This window comes from Bactrocera oleae, chromosome 6 (genome assembly GCF_042242935.1).
Source record: "Bactrocera oleae isolate idBacOlea1 chromosome 6, idBacOlea1, whole genome shotgun sequence".
NCBI classification, from domain to species: domain Eukaryota; kingdom Metazoa; phylum Arthropoda; class Insecta; order Diptera; family Tephritidae; genus Bactrocera; species Bactrocera oleae.
Genome location: NC_091540.1, coordinates 57,096,162 through 57,114,773, shown reverse-complemented (window position 1 = coordinate 57,114,773; position 18,612 = coordinate 57,096,162).

Below are 18,612 nucleotides of genomic sequence, written 5' to 3'. Positions count from 1 at the left end.
ATGCTATCCTTTTGAATCAACTGTTTAAAAGATGAGTACACCTCGGAAGATTTTTATTTCTGGTTGTCTAGTGGTATATTTCCAGTCTAGTTGGATGCTTCACTGCAGGAATATAGTAGTAGTTGCCGCTATTTTCATAGTCGGAACAATTTTAGGGAATGTTGCTGAACTGTGAGTCCATGGCCATACAAAAACCCCGACCAGTTTTAATAACAGATTAACTACTGTGAATGAAATGGCGTGCACTATTTTGCATAATACGATGGTGGCACTTCTACAGAAATTTATTACCGTGTAGACACCAGAGACCAAGAAACAGCCCAAACAGTAGACAGTAGAGCGATGAACTTGCTACGAGAAAGGCGAAGACTATATTAACGGTCGGAATGGTGATGAAAAATTCTTAAAAATCTTAAACCACGTTTTGACTATCGCCTCCGAAGGGAACAAATCACCGTTGGCAGTTCCACTACACGATTTCTCTTCCGAAATCGAGTCAATCAAGTCGAGTATGATATTGTATTTTTTCCATTTTTCTAAAATCAGCGGATACAATCTCTTCCTCAAGCTGTCCAAATAAAATTACTGCAAAATTGAACTGAAATTTCGACAGTAAGCGGCTACGAGAATAAACTACACGATTATTGCATCATAAGATGGTGAGTCGGCGAAACATTTTAAGATGGAATTGATATGAATTAGTAACCTCCGGTCAAGAAGATAGCGAAAGGAGCAATCAGAAATCCAACTAAGTGCCTAAAGTAATGTGCATGTATATATAGTATAATATATAACGTATGCATGTGTGTGTGTGTATGATGTTTATGCAAACATAATTTGTAGGTGAAATTGTCATTGCAGGAGATTTTGAGGTCTCCACAGGGTAACTACACACTGCTCGCGCCTTGTAATTGGGTGCCGCATCAACAAGGTGTTAAATGGCACACCATTATGGCCAAGCCGCAATTACGCGAAAAAGGAAAAGTAAAAAAAAAATATTAAATATAAATAAAACATAATCACGGCAATGCTCAGAGGAGACCTTGTGGAGTTAAGGAATGGGTAACTGTGAAGGTTCTGCTTTATACACAATGAGGACACAAGCGTTGACGATCATGAGGTGATAATTATTAGCTACGCCACACTGCCGATCAATTTATTTATGAGCTGCCGAATGTAGCACCGTTATGCATTTTATGTTCGCTTTTTCGTTCGGGAGTTAATTGATTGGTTCGCCAACCAGGTGATGAAAAGCCGCGCTTGATGGCCATAACGATGTGCTAAAACAAATTGCATATCTTGACAGGTCCATCGGTGCATTCGTTGTATTGTTATTGTTACCTTCCACGGCATTTCTGACCAACGGCACAATGCAAGCCGAGCCATCCTATAGTCAAGTTTTCAAAGGAAGCGGCGCGCTGTCACTTGGAAGGATGCATTTTGTTGACACTCTATAAACTTAAGTAACTGTAGCGGCAGCCACGGCATGAGTTGCATTTATCACACGAAATCTTATTAAAACATCATCGCGCTTTAATGTTTGAACGCGTTAATTTGCTTCATACACCTATATATGTACATGTATGTACTCGTATATATGTATATTAGGGTGCAAAACCTCCGACGGAGATAATTTCAATAACAGAAGTTTGTATCTTCGCTTAGTTACCACCATACTAGTATACAGCCCTGTTAGATGCTCGGTCGAAATTCTCCTGCTATTAGTGGCGTATGTCTTGATGTTATTGGACTAATGGAGGTACCTACAAAGTTTCGTGGAAGAAATATGCTACGAAAACGTTTAATGTTGGTCTTAATAAGGATCGAATACTGCTCTGTCGTAGTAGTCTTGCTCAACCCAATAGACCACGACGGCTCTTTTGTGACGAAGCAGATTAGCGTTTACTGTAAGTGATAATTTTTCTTTTATTTCAGTTTCATATTCATTAATCACAATACTTGCAATAGGAGTCTTTCGTGGAAAATTATTTCGGTTTCATTCTGGTTATGCAGATTCGAATGTCAATAGTTTTGCATCAATTTATATTTTTTTATTCTCGAGACATTGACGCTAAAAAATTCACACCAACAAAGTTAGGTTGAACAACAGTTCTCTTAAATATTTACATAGAATTGTGATGGTTGGTGACATCTATTGGGGCCACAAAATATATGAAAAAAATTTAAACCATTTGCGGCAAGTAGTTGTCTACCCTAAAACATTTACTTATGTATTGTACATACATATTTATAAGAATATGCGCAACGTGAAATAGTGATCGCCTTAACATATTTGTCTTGTTCATCTTACGTTGAAAGCAAAAGTTAACTGGTTTTTGCTCGTCCCTGCTGCACTTTCTAAAAAAAAAAATAATAAAATTATTAAAGAGCAGAAATTAATATGTCCCATAGGTGAGTGTATACATCGTATATACATATGTGTATGCATACATGTCTGCGCTGTTAACCGAAAGTTGACTTCCAATTACTCAAATATAGCTAATGGTGTCAACAGTAAGATCTGGTCTCATTTTTGGAGGTCTTAACAGATGTTTAGTTAGTTTTTTTTTATATTAAGGATGTTTTACAAATCTATGTACATATGTATTGTATATAAACATTAAAAAATAATATTATGACTCTTAGCAATTGCACGAAGTTGATCGAAAGGCGTGCTGAAATGAATAAAATCTATGTTTGTGCATATGTTTGTATATAAAAAGGAAAGTTTGTACGTACATATATTCCTTATAAACTCCGAAAGGACTGAGCCGATGTCAGTGAAATTTTTCGGACGAGCTTCAGGTTGGCCAGCGAGTGATGCTCTAAGGTTTGGTGACAATCGGAAATTAAAAGCAAAAATTTTTCTTTTAATGTCAATGAAATTTTCTTTTACTGCTGATATGTTATTGTTTTAATTAGACAATTTTGTTAACACATGCGTCGTGTATATTTATGTTATTTAATTAAACATATTGGAGTATAATAAATGATATTGAAGTATAGTATATGGTAAACAATATGGCCATGGTAGTTTAACTAAAATTAGCGCGAATAGTGACCCATTACTAACAGACAATTTATAATTGGATTAGGCTAATTGCCTGATAATTTTAGCGCTATTCTACATGGAAAAAAAAATTAATTGGCTGTATTTTCACAGACAAACAAAATAATTACTTAAATTATAACTAGCTCGGCAATTTCGCTATATTGACAGCAAAAAATGCCGAAATTAATTTCGATAATAATATTTTTACTATATTAAACAGCTGAGTCAAATATAATTTAATTATACCTTAGCCACAGCATGGCGTGGCCGGGGTCTTCTAGTATTATATAAACTGTTAATTTTTGTAGGGAAACATTAAAATTATAACAGTTCAACGATTTCGAAGATTTATTGGCAGACAGTTAACGAATCAATAAAGCTGGCTAAAAAACATCAACTGTGTAAAATTTATTTTTTGTATGACTTTAGATGGCCGAAGTGCACTGCGCTTCGATAGGAAAAGAGGCTTCATCCGTAAATGAATTCTTGTTTGTTTTGTTTGTGTTTTCAACAAATTTAGCTGTGGTTATTTGATTATGAACTATGCAATACATGTTTTTAGCATCAATACTTCTAACTCGATACAATCGATGATACTCGACTTAAGTTTGTTATTTAACTGTTCTTTTAGGTGGTAGTCTTTTGTTACTATGGCGTGAAAAAAGCCAAAGATTGGACTAAGTGTTTTTGTCCTGATATTGTAACATCTGGAAGGTCCCTTGTTGCAAATATCGACAAACTAATGAGTATTGTCGAGTAAGACTGTCGTGAAAGCACTGTTTCCATTGCACAGGAGTTAAACGTTGCACAAAAGAACGTTTAGAATCATTTAAATGTGGATACGATGTAGTAGTATTTCACGAGTTATCACAAAATAAAACACATCATGCACGGAAAAACCGTTCTTCGAATCACTGCTGAATCGCAACAAAATAGATCCATTTCTGAAGCGGATGGTTACTGGTGATGTTAAATATGTCACTTGCGACAACGTCCACCGAAAATAGTCGTGGTTGAATCGCGGTGAGCTGATGCACATGATGGCCAATTTAGGATTAACGGTCAGGAAGGTGTTTATACGCGTTTCGTGGGATTGGCAGGAAATCCTTTACTATGAGCTGTTCCTCTATAGCCAAAATTTTAAAACGGCCCTGTACTGTCAAAAATTGGACTGTCTGAAGAAAGAAATAGCTAAGAAGCGGCTCACTTTGGCCAATAGGAGAGGAATTGTGTTCCATCAGGACAACGCCAGGCCGCACACTTCGATAGAGATTCACAAGGAGCTCCAGGAGCTGGCTATGGAGGTTCTTACGCATCCTGGAATTTAACCTAAATCGAATCATTATAACTATGCTAAATTATACCTTACATTTAATACAAAAATAATACATTTATTTTTACTAGATCTTTCACATCTTTTCTTTTCATTTTTGTTATAAATAGTAAATGATAATGGTTGTCATATTTAGGCTTTCATCGTTACTGTCATGTGCGTAACGGCGAGTTCGAGTTCCGACCGCGACAAAATCTAAAATACTGCAAAAGCTTCAAATACCAACGCAAATTGGACATTACCGTTAAAATTCGTGTTGTTGAAAACTAAATATTTAAACTCATATCAATTTTGGAAAATAAAATAAAAGTACGAAGCAGTTGCGACTGGCCGATGCTAGGAATTTCTGTTCGTTAAGTGATTGAGGTCGCCACACCAGCGCCATGGCGTCATATTACCATGTGGTCCATGCCAACTTGTCCTTTATCGCCATTAAGTTTTGATTACAAGAATCTGATACACAAGTACCGTATTTAAATGTACAATATGCATACATATTTACACAAAGTTTAAATACCTGTTTGTATGTATATAAGCGCATGCGCCTTAAGTAGCAAAAAACCACATGTGATTAAGTGTATTCGAAAGAAAATTGTACCAAGTCAACTGGAAAATTCAAAAAATCAACTTTTTTTCGGGCTTAAATCATTGGCTGGCGAAGAAATTTAATACACGAACAGTCCAAGCGCCCCCCATAAGTGCAATCGCTTAGCTTTGTTTAACTGATTTTAGACCTCATGTCGTGCCAACAGTATAAAAGTTTTGCAACTTTTTTTGAATGTATCAAATTTGCTCTGGATGCGTGCCTTTGTTAATACATACATACATACATATATATATTTTGGTCAGGGCATCTATGGTACATATAACCACAGGTAACTCATCGATGTGTGGGCAGTCGAGCGTATTTCATCCGATTGCTACCGTTTTACAGTTTCCGCTTGGTTAACGCATGCCAGACGAGATGACATATGGGTCCGATCGGGACAACGGCCGGTTAAGTTAACGGTTCAAATGCGTTGAAAAAAAATCGAAACGTTGAAAAAAACTGACAGTTTTCTTTTCGTATAGCACGTGCTAAAGCGCATGCGCGACCAGCTGACACAACCATTGAATTTTTTACACCAAGTCAACCTGTAAATAAAGTAAAGTAGGTAAATATGTAAAGTCACTTTTTATATGAATATACTAGAATTTGATTATTCAGAAACATTTTTAACTACTACATGGGCTGAAAAGTACTTCACCTAAGAATGGAGCCTAACATTATTCCCGATGTCCATTGATCCAATAACGCTTATAGAGAGTTTTACGATGTTAGAGATAGTTGATGAAAATAATTGCTCGGTCTCTTTCCGGCTCGTCGTCGTTTAACTTTCAACCGGAAACAGCCATTCAGCAGGCTGCGGATTGGACTTAGGTGTGTAACGATGTATCCATGTTTCATCCATTGTGACAAATCGGCGCAGAAACTCGTTCTTGTCGCGTTCGATCAATCTAAGATTGAATGCCGAACAATTTTGTGTTTTGTTTTTATCGATGTTCAAAAACCGCGCTTCTTAACACGGGCAAAGCCTTTTTATTTGTAGAAATTCGTGAATAATATAATCTATGCGTTGCTTTAAGATTCACTGATGTTAACTAACTCACTCAATTTTATTAAATTTAACGGTAACCTAACGAATTATCGCAATGTTTTATGGCATTACTGTTTCTTACGAACTTGACTATAAAATTTTCAAATCCTAGTCGTACGCCCTTAACTGCTTTATTGAGACCCTTAAATCTTAAGTTAGACTATGATATTTATTTCAAAGGTGATCATCTCTAGAGTTGGTCAATAAAGTTTGAAGGTGTTTTGATTTGATGATGGCTATAATCGAAGTTTTTCCATGTCAAAAATATTACCGTTTAGCGCTTGCTATTGGTCGCGCTCCAAGAGATAATTTTTCATATAACTTCGATCTTAACGGAGAAAGAATTCGAATTAACGAACTTAGTCCACCTGACATAACCTATTCTGAGCATTTATTCCATTGTCGATTAAGTGCTTGGTTACACGATATATTAGAGTGGGTTTTTGGAGCAGATGCCTATGATGCTCAGAAGAATGCTGGAAGTGAATTCAATAAAATCATTTCGGATACTATTTGACTTTACATCTGGCGATATGAGAGGCTTTACTATGCTAACATTGTTAAAAAATGACTGCTAGATATGAATTCTGTGAGTTGAAAGCAGTTTTTATTAAAACAACATTGTGCTCTCGTCGACGCGCGGACGCAGAATGGAAAAAAAAACATTTTCTAATTTATTTCTCACATGGATTACTTATAACTATACACCGGTAGTTATTCTAAAAAATATTCGAAAGCTATATCAATATTTATTTTATATAGTACTTGTACTCGTAAACACACTCGTGGACACTGATAAAGCCCAAAATTAAGAGGTAAAGTTGATCAAGCATCAAAAAGTTAATTAGAAACTATTAGGAATATAATACAAGTTTAAGACTTTTCAAGCGGTCCGTCAAATATCATATTTAGGCTATAAAAGGTAATAAATTGCTCACCGAAATCTCCTTTAAGCTCGATATATTCAAGTTTGAAAGCAAAAAGAAGTCGCTTGAAGCTAGATATGGCGAATATGGTGCCAAAGTTCGTAACCGAATTTGGCCTTGGTAGCCGTTTTTGGGCCATAAGGCGGTGGTTCATTATGTTGAAAGTCGTTAACCCAAGCACTTTTTCGTTTATTTCGCAATTTCTTTTTCAAAAACGAAAATCCAATTAACGATTTTTTCAATTTTTCTAAACTTTACAGAAAGGTCCGCTTCCAGAAGCGGTCAAAAAACTTACGTACTATACGATAGTAAAGTTTTCTTGCGATAGTTGCGCCATCGGATGGTGTGAAGTATTCATTGGACCACCCTGGTATATGTAGCACATTAACATATCGGAAAGTAACACATAATAGAGTTGTCCTGTGTAATACTGGCAAATATTTTACCTGTAAGAGGCGAAGTATCTGCTACATTGTCGTGGGCGTGCAAATTGATTGGCTAAGTTTGTGTCTTAAGTCTTTTGTCTTTCACTTCCAATGTGTGTCAGCTACTAATTTGTTTACTTTATGCCGAATTAACTTGTGTGGAGCATAAAATTGACATTCAGCACTGGTGGTGCGTATTCTGACAGTTAACTGACTGCAGCTGCAAAACATAGCGCAGCACAATGGAATAGTTTTCAGCAAGCACAGAAGAAAAGGGTGCAAAAGTTGAAAAGTAAAGTATATAAATATTGATGTCGATATCGAGGTATTTAATGAGTGTTTAACATAAAGGGTGTGAACATATTTTCCATCACTTATAGATTAATTAATAGACCATGCCTGACAGCACTATGTGGTGTTAGGTTTATAATTTCGTTCAAATTGCCCGAATAAGGAATAAAGGTCACATTAAAAAAAAATATCTTAAAAATAAAAGGCTATTAAGCTCTTCAATGTGTTGACATAAAATATACCCTATATATGCAGTCAATTTGTGTAGGGTTGCAATATGTTTCATTGAATTACTATCGCTGTCGGCTTAGCGAGAATACGAGTATAGAGGAATTTTGAATCGAGAACTGTTCATGCCTCAGTAATATGACACTAATTAAGTTTGCGGTTGGAATTAGTTGGCGCTTTCAGTGGAACAACGGCAGCCGTCTGTCACAAGTGCTTTTCTTTGTTAGATGTTTTGGTATTTGTCTATACTTCTTATGTACGTATATATTAGTGATTAGATTCGTTCTTTGAACTTAGCCGCTTATACTGCGAGTTTGCTAAGAATCTAACGTTACTCTTGCTGAACCTTTTTTGTGACTATATTTTTTATTTTTATATATACCATATGTTTATATGATTATATTTTATATACAAATATGCCGGTGGCCAACAAAGTATTTTGACTCTTGTGGTGCTCAGGTAAAAATATAAAGCAGCAAGGATATTTTTGTGTTATGGTGTTAGCCTCTCAGCAGGTAATACCAAACCTGCGAGTATATTTCTGTCATGGCAAAACTTTTTATAAAACCGAAAATTTGAATAAATTAGCTACATAACATGTCTGTGCTGTCTTCCTCTCATGGAGACTTGCACTATAAATGCGAATGAACTACTGTGGATTAGAGACACCGAAAATAATTCAAATCATTTGTGTTTCACGTTTAATGAGTATAGAATGTAATGGTTTCCGTTTTACCAACCTATCGCGTTTTCTGTAATGACTCATCTTTTTGATGACGAGTTTTAAATCACACGCGTCATAGTCCGAAGAATTGAGGTTAGGTAGGTGAATTGGGGTAGAATACCAAAGTTTATGATAGTGTGATCATGTGTATTCTATGACATCCTTAACAAGTATTATTGTTGAAGCAATAAACAAAACAACACTTAACGATATGAGGACAACAACAAAAATATTGTGAACACATACTTTTGAATAGAGTTACCATTTATGGAGAAAAGTAAATCTATAAGTATTCTAGATATTCAAAAAACGACGTTTTAGATAGAATTACCTTAAGCACTCAAAAACAAAAAAAAACTTTAATTTCGGTTTCACTGAAGCTATAATGCCCTTCACAAATACAAAAGGTTGCTTACAAGAACTTATTCCGTTCGTTCAGTTTGTATGGTAGCTACAGGTTGGCTCACGAATCGTGCTATAAAAACAACCCGTTACAAGTATAACTTTTTTTCTGTGTGAGTAATCGATTTACGTTTTCTTTTATTTGGTAGGTTATTATTTAAATTTGTTAAAACTGCATGCTTGGGATGCCGAAAAGAGCGTTTGGATAGTGCAGCGGTACCATGCTTTGCAGTCCGTCATTTCCGTTCAAAGGCAATTTAGACGGGATTTTAGCGGCACTCCTTATAGTAGCTGGACCAATATGAGGTTGGTAAACATGTTTGCCAACTCTGGAAGTATCGCAAGCAGACCGTACCATCGAGATCCGTATGTTCGTGTTCAAGAAACAAACCCTCTACATTTGCCTATTTGCCTGGAATTTTGTCAAAAAATGACTGAAATGGCCGAAGAAGACAATAACCTGATAAATTACCCATTTATGTCTGATGAGGCCCATTTTGATCTAAACAAAAACGTATCCCTTTCAATAGCGTTTGATTCCAGCAAGATGGCGCAACTGCACATAGCCAGACCGGTTATTGCAAAGCTCCAACGAAAATTAGGAAAGAACTTAATATCAAGAAACTCCACATAATGCTGGCCCTCCAGGTCACCTGACCTGATTGCACCAGACTTTTTTTTATGGGCTTATGGCAAGGAAGAGGTGTACAAAATCCAACTGAGAAATCGGACTGAATTGAAGCAGTCCATTAAATCGATATTAGAGGCAATCCCGCCTTCAACCCTTCAGGCTGCAATGAATAATCTTCTAATTAGGTGTCACATATGCGTGGCTGATCCATAATTTTTAAAAATAATTAATTATATAAAAAAAAATAAAATAAAAATAAAAATAAAAAAATAAATGTAATGCATTGATTAAAAAAAGTTATTGCGGTTTGTTTTTGTAGGACGATTCGTGAGCCACGCTGTATTTGCATTGTAGCCTTAAAAAATAACTCATTCCGAATTCCGTGGTTAAAATATTCTGTTCAGAGTATAAAAAAATTTTTTGAAAATAGTTGCCATTTATATAAAACTTATACTGCGAAAAATAGTAAAAACCAAAAAAAAAAGACTTCGGTTGCACCGAAACTATAATTACCCTCACAGGGGCTAAAAAGGGTATAAAGCTTAAAAGGGTATAAAAAGATCTTTATCTTGATTTTGATCAGACAGATATACGCTATAGTGGTTCAATGTGAACAATTTGTTTGGATATTGTATCGTTGCCTTGAGTTATAATCTTTGTCAAATTTCGTATATGTACATGCTATGTGGTCCCATCTGTACAATATGTTCGGAGATCGTTGAATTGTCTTGGATAATAATCCATGCTGAATTGTATGAAGATATATCTTGTCAAATAAAAAAAATTTCCTTATCATGATTTGATTTTGAACGATCAGTTTGTAAGGCAGCTAAGTATATCCTATAGTAGTCCGATATCGGTTGTTCCGACAAAAGAGCAGTTTCTTGAGGAGAAAATGATATACAGACAGAAAGACCGGCAGACTGACAAGGCTCAATTGACTCAACTTATTACGGTGCTTATTTATACATAAAGTATAGTTTACAGGCTCTCCGATGTTTCCTTCTGGTTGTTACAAACATCTAAAAAAAACTTTCCAGTTAGTACAACGACTGACGCTGAATAAGACCTATTTTAGAAAAAAAACAGAAATTTTAAAAAAGTTGACAAGAAACACTTTTCACGCAATATTATTATGACTGACATTTACTTTGAAATTGTTGTGACTTCAAATTTTCGTCTTTTTTTGTTGTGCGGATAACGGCTGGTGGATCGATGGCAACATGGAAATATTTCAGTTACTGTAAGTAGTTTTAAATATTGTAAAAAGCATTACAATCTGATTATAACTGTTATTGCTCATAAGACAACTGTCTAGACAAAAGTATAATAGACGCCGAAGCGAACGCTTGCCAAACGCATTCCTTATATGTATGTACATATATATGTACAAGTATATCCGTATGATCGGTAACAGTTGAATGCGAGTAAATAAAGCAACGTTTTTTTCAAGAGTACAAAAGCCAAGTATATTTTGTTGCATATACTGTAAATATATATATGCAAACGTAAATATCTATATGAGCGGAATTAATTGTGATGCAGTTGTGATTTCGCAGCCAGTCTTTGCTCAAAGTCTGCTAAGTGTTAATTTCCGCAAAAATATGTTAATTTGTTTAAAAATTCCAGTTGTACGCCTACAAAAGTTCGCACAGCCATGCATCTGTGAGCTTATATACCATTCATGACATTTAGATACTGAGGCAAGCTAGTTAATTGAATGCAAAACAGAAGTAGTCTTCGATTCGCCAAGCGTTACTCTCCAGTGAAACGAACAAACTTTAGCAGATGCTAAAACAAACGGGCAGCACTTGTGGTGGAATCATGCACTAACATATCTTCTGACGCATGCGCAGTAGTGTTATGTTGCTGTAACCATTTGTTTTGGTTTTATATAAAATATTATATTTAATTTTAAGTCTTATGTTTTAAAAATACAAGAGAAAAGAGAAATGTGTAATTTAATTTGTGGTTTGAACCATTCACAATATTAAAAGTGAGCTAAACTATGCAAAACAAAACTTGGCAGTATTGAAGATAGAAGTTATACCAAGTTAATGAAGTATACGCATACTCTCCTGCTTCAATTCAACTCGATAATTTTGTTGTTGCTTTCACATGTAAATATTTTTGACAAGAGCGCAGGGAAATGACCAAGCGAAGACGGCTAGAATTATTTAAATAAGCAATTGAGAGGTTAGGTCCTTTATCATCATAACTTTCAAGCTATAGTACGTGGTACGAAAGGTTATAGAAGACAACGTTAGATGAGTCGGCACTTGAATTTACGTATTATCGATAGAGCGTTGTATAAATAGCTGAAGGAATGTTTCTATGTTAGGTCGCTTATATAAATGCTGTAGCACAGGAGCAAGATATTAAGATATATTGTAGTCCTGGTGTGATGAAACCATCTGAAAATTTAAATAATAATAATTCGTCGATATATATTGTCGTAGATCCCATATATTAAATAATAGCATTTTCGAGTATACTGGCTTTACCATACAATGATTTCTTTGTTTAAATCATAGCAAAAAGCGCCTTTTGTAGAATTATATATGTATTTATTGAGTCTATCAAATCGTCTTTGTCTACTTTTTATATCTATGTTGCTATTTATTGAAATTTTTAATAAAACTCAAGTGGCAGCCCTACCGAATTGACAATGTCTTATTGATCTAAGCTTGTAAGAAGATTTAACGATATGGACGAATGCCTCTGGAATGTATTTTTACGCTTCGTCAATTATTGCGTCTACACTCGTAAATACAACACCAAGCCTCGTTTGGGGAATACTACCAGCATTTGCATACTTACTATATTTACTACATACTTATATACGAGTATGTACACACCTATATGCATAGCAAATACTTATTTACGAGTTTTAATCTTGTGGTTTAAGTATGTGGTAATATTGGCGGTAGTGTGTCTTTGATTTACGCGTGCATATGTATGTGGAAATATGACTTGACCATCACCACAACACTTGCACAGCTAACACATAAATACACATAAATCGATATTTACACATACGAATTTTGCTTCTTCGACAAAAGATACGAAAACCGCATATGCTTGCCATTATCCGACACAATCACTTCATTTTGACTTGCTGGGATTCCTTGAAATTTCGCAATATTTTGCTAATTACAATTGCAAAAGAGAGAAAGAACAACAAACATTTTATTTACTGCTTGTGTGGACTTTAAATGGCCTTAAGACACTTGAGGCCGCAGTTCTACTTTCTCCATCCTGTCGCTTAACACGAATTTCGGTATTAATTTAATGTGTTTTCGACCGAAGGTATTTCACTCTTCAGTTTTGGTTCCCGGTTATCTTATCGAGGGCTTTAATGGGAGTGTTAAATAAGCTCAGTAGGATAACCCGATAAACGGCTAAGATTTCACTTTTCTAAATCCGATAATAATTTTGTCGTAAAATCTAGATTTGATAATGCAAACCAGGGTTTATTTAACAGTTAACATTACTACACTAAACTGTAGAAAATTTCATACACTTGCGAACTAGCATTACATTTCAATAATATTAGAGGTTAAGCTGTCATCCTGATACCTAAGGTACTTTCCAATGTCTTTCCCCGGACAGCTGGTTCTATGCAACCGGAGGAGATCAGTTTGTTATCTTATATTGATTTTTATCTGACTGTCAATTTTATCGGTGTTCAAGAGAAATTGAGTTTCTCTCCGCTCTGAGTTTCTTTAATATGTTAGCTACTAGTAATAGTACTGGCAAAGGGATATCTCGTTTTGAAGACAGTAAAATTAACGTAATTCTATCGAGTCAAGAGCTGTTAACTCGGCAGCATTACTTAATAGAATTTTTGGAGAGGGATGTCACCTCTGTGGTAGAAAGTAGCGAATGAGAAATAATGAAGATAAAATAGTGGACTAACCTTGTACGACTACCTTTAACATTCGTCCACTTGGCGCGGTGGCTTGTTAGCACTTGTTTGCTCACGACTACCATTCCATTTTGGGATTAGAGGTGGTTTTGAGAAGTAGTTCCTAAGAAGCGAAGATACAATTAATAATAAATTTTTGGGAGACGATTCAGCGACTGTTAAAACCTTGAAGCGACTGGTAAAAACCTTAAGAAGGCTCCGTCACAACGCATACAGTTGGAAACCACTACAATGCGGCGAATTCCAGAACCAGAAAAAGTGCTTAGTGCTCCGAAATTTCTCGATTTTCATTAGCTTTAGAGATATCGGCAACAGTTGGTATCTCGTAAAATCGCACGCTCATCATCGCACGCTCATCATCGCACAATCTCCACATCCTTCTCTACCCACTTTGGTTTTGGCGAGCTTGTATCCATATCTACGGTATATATAATTATATAAACACACGCGTTCATACTATTGTCGCATTATTCTCTTTAAATTGCTACCTTCGAAATTATCATATCGCATCCGTTAATTACTCGACCGTGTGGTCGCCGACACCGAAATTTGCAGGCACCAACTCACTCACAGTTGATTCATGGATTGAGGCTTGCTGCGACCACGGTGGTCGACAGTCGGTGGTCGCCGCCAGTGTGTACTCATGCCTTGTGCATATATATATGTATGTATATATATAGACGACTGGCTTTATGTACAAACGTCAATGCCGAAAAGCAAAGAACCTTTTGCAATGCTTGTCGTACAGTTTCCCAGGCAAGTTGCGGTTCAGCGCAAATTTGCGGCTACAAAAATTGAGTAATTTGAAATTCAATCAGTAGCCGCGGATCGCCGCCATACACATACATACATATGTGAAAATATTTACATACATTTTTTCATACATATATTATATACTGAGCTTTGGCGCTTGGTAGCGAATTAGTGGCTAAAGGGAATCAGTACCTACCTCTATATGTGCCGGCAAGTTCGTGTGCCTACACGAGGCTGGGTGCAAACTGACCGCCACCGACCACCAGTCGGTATAAACGGCAAATGGCAAAGAGGCGTGGACACCCACCGTGGAGCAACAGTGCCGGCGGAAGTTCATCGCATGCAAACGTGTATGTTGGCATAATCGGCGTGCAGGTGGGGAGTTTGCCCGTTTTGGCGCACGCACGCAAATTTTATGCCACACGCATTAGCCAATTGACGATGACCACAAAACTCTGATTTCGTTTCGTGCAATGCATTTCGGCGTCGCTTTTTGTGGCTTTATACGTCGGCACCACGTTTGCATATGTACATATGTATGTATATAGGTATATATATGGGTGTGTGTGTTTTGCAATTGTTGCAGGTGGCGCAGTTGGGCATGCGCATGCGGTGGCGCAACGCCGGTGGTCCACTGAGCCATCGGACCATCGATCAACAAGGCACGGTGCCCTGTGCCGATTTCCGTTTGTGGCCAGCGACTCTGCTTGGCTCCGTTTGGGACGCGTTTCCATCAAAAATAACGAAATAGTTAAATTCATGTTTTCCATTGCCTCGAATTTTTTTGTGAATGGCGCAGAAAAAAGTATGTAAGTAAGTAAAAAATTTATATAAATACGCATGTATATCTAAATATCTGTATATATGTATGCTAAAAACACGTCCATATTCGAATATAGGTCAAGTTTAAAATAACCTCTAATTTTACAGCTCTTCCGGTTACTATACTGATATTCAGTTATTGATATTCTGAGAGGTGTCCGCATGTGCGCACCGCATAAGAATCAATTAAAGTGTGCCCTTACATTAAAATCCGTACTTATCAGAGTACATACGTACATATATACATGTACTTATATTAAAATTCAAATACCATTCTGATTAGTGCTTTATTTTCACAACAATAAATATATTAAGTTACTCGCGTACTTGTTTGTTGATTTGGTGAGTAATGACGATAAGAATTAATTGCGAAATTACAAATTGAGATAATGAGTCTTTCCCCCCCGTCGATTTGGTAATTGATTTGGTGTACCGAAGAGAAGGGGCCTGTTGTTAAGTAATTTGCTATGAAATGTATTGGTATATATACATTAGAGTGGCTTGGTACTCTTGAAAAATTGGTGTTGATAGCCATCTCTAAGATAGAATCTCCAAGCATGAGGTCTTAATTGTAACGGTGTAACGGTGAAAGTCCTCCGCCAAAAATAATTTTTCTCTGATATTCGTGATTAATTTTATCCGCTACGCAATATTTCTTTCATTTATAAAAGGGCGTTTTAATAATTACTTAGCCTCATCGCTCACTATCAAGAGAAATCTTACCGTATAAGTACATTCTTTTAGACGACAACGTTGAGCCGAATCGGACTTGTAGTATTGTTTTTACTAGGGATGTGAGTGTGTCTGAGGTTTTGGAGGAATGGAGTAAGAGAAATATTCGATGATTCCTTCCTTGATTTTTGAAGGGAAATCATACAGTGAATTCATATGATGTACCGCTCATATGATCTATGTGGTGAGTTTTTCTTCGATGGCGAAGAATTCGAGTATACCATGTGTCTTTGCCGTTTCTCCACATATCATTGTGTAACTCATTGTAAGTTAAATGATTTCTATTAAAATACTTTCATGACACATATTAATATGTGCCTAAATTACGTCAATCAGTAGTTGACTTTTTCGAGGTTTTTGGACAGTAATACAATTTCGGAGCCTCTTCAAAACTTTTGTTGAGGTTTTGTCTAAGTAGGATAGGCTTTTTAAAAATGTTTTTTTCTATAATTTGTAGAGGCAAGCAGTTTCCATCCATAAAGTCTGAGTTCGTTCTCAGTTTCCAAGATCAAAATTGTTTTTCTATTAATGGCCGTCTCTCGTCCATCAATATGCGCCAAATAAAAATGAAAAATTTAAAATTAGGGTTGATTTCCAAATCTATAAAAAGATAAGATGACAACTTTAATATTGTAAGAATTCTTAATATTTTGCTGAAATTGTAAGATAATTTGTTAGTTTTTTTTACAGGCTTATTTTCTTTGTTTAAATTTCTATATCTGTAAGAGCACATGTGCTAAATATATCTGCGCTTGGCACCTGTTTTAATAATTTTATTGCTTTAATTGGTTGAATCTGGTTAAAAAAAGTAAGGGCTTTAATTATTAAAAATGTTGAAATTCAATAGAAATGTTTACATTATAAATGTTTAGAAACATATGGGTATATTAGGGTGGCCCGAAAAGAAATTAAGTAAAAATTGCATGCAGTTAATAAAAGCTCAAAAAGTTTGACGATAGGGACCTATGAGTTTATTTTACGTAAGTCAGGATTTAGCTACCTTAATGTTGCAATCTGGCAACTCACAACTTAATCGTAAAGTTTGACATTTTTGATCTTATACATACTTAGAACGTTTTGACATAGCAGCGCTATTTGTGTTGTGCACAGTAGTTTAAAATATCCATCCCGGTCAAAAAATGGAATTAAGTCGCGAACATTTTTGCGCCATTATTTTTTACAACTTTCGACGTGGGTTAACTCAGCAACAGTGCATCAACGAACTAAATTCAATTTTTGGCGATGAAGCTTTATCAATGACCAGTGCTTATCGATGGCATGGTGAATTCACTCGAAGTCGTAAATCATTCCAAGACGAGTTTCGTGAAGGTCGTCCAACATCAGTTATTGTTCCTAAAACTATTGATGCTGTGCGCAAATTGTTATTGCAAGATCGTCCTGTAACCTATCAATCTGAGAGTGAGACCAGCATACATTCAATATTGCTAGATCATTTCACTGTAAAAAAAAAGTTTGTTCACGTTGGATCGCTCAAAAAAGGCTCGTGTCGATTTGTCGAGAAAAATGTTAAAAAAAATTCGATAGCATCGACTGAAACAACTAAATTTTTGAGCAATTAAAACATCGATACAATGAGTCATCTACCGTATAGTCTTAACTTGGATCTGAATGACTTATTTTTTTCCCCGTACGTAAAAAAAACTAAGAGGTCAACAACATCTGAAGAGGCGGTTGATGTGACACTAGTATTGTGTACTGTGGATAGAAGATCGATAATGATTACACTATATACCTTACCTCCCTAAGATTAAAAATCTTAAAACCATAATATTAAGTAAATTACCGAAACGGAACCTAGCAAATCACTTTTGTGCTACACGTTCGTTTACAGTATCGGGCCCATAAACTAAATTAATTTTTTCAGCCGCTTTGGCTGCTTTTTCGCCTTGATCGAAGAATAATTGTAAAATATAGCGAATTTTCTCTTTGCTGGTGTCCATCTTTGACGAGCGCTTACAACGTACTGAGTCAATCAATCGGAAACTGTCAAGGACAAACTTTTAGCGCGAATAAACACGTTTTCAGCGCCGTATAGTCATGACATGATGCGACACGTAACACTAGTACTATGGACAATAACGCCATCTCTTAAATAAAAACCGAACGAACGAGCAACTAAACCGCCGTTTCATATTTCTACATTTAAGCCTTTAATAGTACTCCAGAATTTTGATACACCAACCACCATAATGATTTACAATAGCACTGCAAACATGTATTCCACAATTTTGTTGTTGTTGAAATTTTTATTAGATGTTTACGCGAATATAATTTGTCTACAGGTACATTTATATTTTTATTTGACTTTAGTTGTTGAGAAATATTTGTTTTCCTGTACATAAGTATAGTATGTATATAAGATTTGTTGTTTTAATTTTATAAACAATGAAAGTTGCTTGGCAATATATCCTAACACCTGTACCGTAGACAAATATTTTCGTATTTTCAGCTTTATTAGAGTATACAATTATTTAAAAATATATAAAAATTGTACTTAAAAAAGTCTACTCAGTAGATCTTTTTATGCATTTTCTGAAAATACCCAAAAAGCACATTGGGATGAGCTTTACTGCTATTAGCGAATTTTTTTTTGAAGCAGGTTGTGAGTTAGGTGAATGAGAAAAAGTGACAGGTGTCCAGATCTGACAAATGAGACCGCTTTGCAATGATTTTTGTCTGGGTTTTCAAACTCTACTCGTCTCTTTTC